This window comes from Aplysia californica, unplaced genomic scaffold (assembly GCF_000002075.1).
Source record: "Aplysia californica isolate F4 #8 unplaced genomic scaffold, AplCal3.0 scaffold00600, whole genome shotgun sequence".
NCBI classification, from domain to species: domain Eukaryota; kingdom Metazoa; phylum Mollusca; class Gastropoda; order Aplysiida; family Aplysiidae; genus Aplysia; species Aplysia californica.
In genome coordinates this window covers 206,145-207,850 of record NW_004797870.1, presented here as the reverse complement: position 1 = coordinate 207,850, position 1,706 = coordinate 206,145, and the positions used below count along the sequence as shown (strand labels likewise).

The 1,706-nt window shown below is 42.1% G+C and overlaps 1 long non-coding RNA gene across 1 annotated transcript in view; it reads right to left on the bottom strand.

Moving 5' to 3' along the window:
• Positions 1-18: 18 nt before the first annotated feature.
• Positions 19-1,706, bottom strand: part of LOC101851438 — a 4,216-nt gene continuing 2,528 nt past the window's right edge. Inside the window, exons 2-3 of the long non-coding RNA XR_220912.3 lie at positions 1,487-1,564; positions 19-383 (exon numbers count right to left, since the gene is read on the bottom strand). This is a non-coding gene — a long non-coding RNA (uncharacterized LOC101851438). The remainder of the gene's footprint in view (positions 384-1,486; positions 1,565-1,706) is intronic.

Below are 1,706 nucleotides of genomic sequence, written 5' to 3'. Positions count from 1 at the left end.
CCCCTCTCTTTCTCTTTCTTCACCCTCTCTTTCCCTCGGTATGCTTAATATTTACCCAAAAGGTCTTCTCAAGTAGTCTCAAACATTTTGTTGCTGTGATCACCACAAAAGACAGCTGAAGTATGGCATTTCAAATGTCATTGTACAATAAGCAAGGTTTCCACAAAAAGTAAATACAATGATCTTCACGTGAAGATGGGAAACATTATATTCTCTGTACATGGACGATTTTGCCCTTGTCTACGTGGCTTCTGCTATTTTGCCTTTAATGCCCCGTTCAGTTGCCTCCATACCGCTGTCCAGGGCATCATGAGCGGTCTTTTTGGCGGCATCTTTGGCGTTGGCAAGAGCTTTGTCGCCAATGTCCCCCGCAACATCACCAACTGTTGAAACATTCAGTAGAGGGGGAAATGGTTTCGATTTAGATTTAGTAAGAGTAAGAATTTCACGGCAGCTCTTATATAAATAGGTCGTACAAAAGCCGAAGAGTATATGTGCTATCAAACAGCAAGGCATCAGTGGTTAGGCTACTGGACTCGTAATCGTGAGGTTGCGGGTTCGGGGGTTCGAGCCTCAGCTCGGTCCGACGTTGTGTCCTTGGGAAAGGCACTTTACACGAACTTTCCACTTGGCTCGGTCCTATCGGAGACGGACGTTAAACTAGGAGGTCCCGCCCCTTAAATAACCAAATAGTGTTGATAGGGGGCGTTAAACCTATACCATTTCACAATTTCAAAAGAAAAAGAAAAAAATGAGGAGCGATAAGCACGATAGGTGTTTGATATAAAGTTGCTGTTAAAGGAATTTTAAAAACCCAACAAAACTCAACAAAAATAAAATAGGTTTGAATACTGCACATATTTTGACCTTGATACACTTGTAGGAGTAGACGGGGGTTCAGTAAGGGAGGAGGGAGCAGGGGTGTCATTGACTGAGCAAGACATTATTAGTCTTCTTTAAGTTGGGATTTGAATCCCAGTTTGCCGACAACCATCTTAGAGGTGTCTATTATTTTTTCGGGGCCATGCTTTGAAAGTAGGAGCTCATCTTAAAGTATTCAGACAAGAATAAAATACATCTATTTCACACGATCTAGAAAGAAAACGACAAAGTTGAACTGTTCTTTTTCTCTTTTAGATACAGTTAAAGTGTCTTTCTTTATACTATGCCACATCACATTGTCGTCTATTTCAGTGAGCAGGGAGGCTGAACATACACAAATGTGTTGGTAATCTAAATAAAGTGGGATCAGTCCCCTCACGAGTAGCCTGCAGACCAGAGTTCGATTCTGGTTAAGGGAAAATTTTTATCGAGAATCTCGCTCGGGCTTTCTGCAGGAATGTTATACCCCTCTCAGCCCTGGTTGGCTTCGACAGGCAGGGTCGGAAGCCCGTCTCCCAAACAATCGAAACTGTGTCGATGGGAGCATTAAAATAAGTACATTTAGAACTAGAAGGAGAAATTGATCAGAAAAAAAAAGACTTACGTCCATCTCCTAGTGAGCTCGGACTGCAACCCATGTCTGTATGTCGGTCTTTGCGACGATTTGGCTGTGCTGCTCAGTCTGGACACACGCCAACATAAGGTGGAAAAAAATTAAGATGAAGGATCAAATTGTTTTAGTAAGAGGTTGTTTTTTTCCTAGGCACCTCATATTATTATAGGAGCTGCAGATAGAAAATGTTACAACAACATGGTTTTACCCC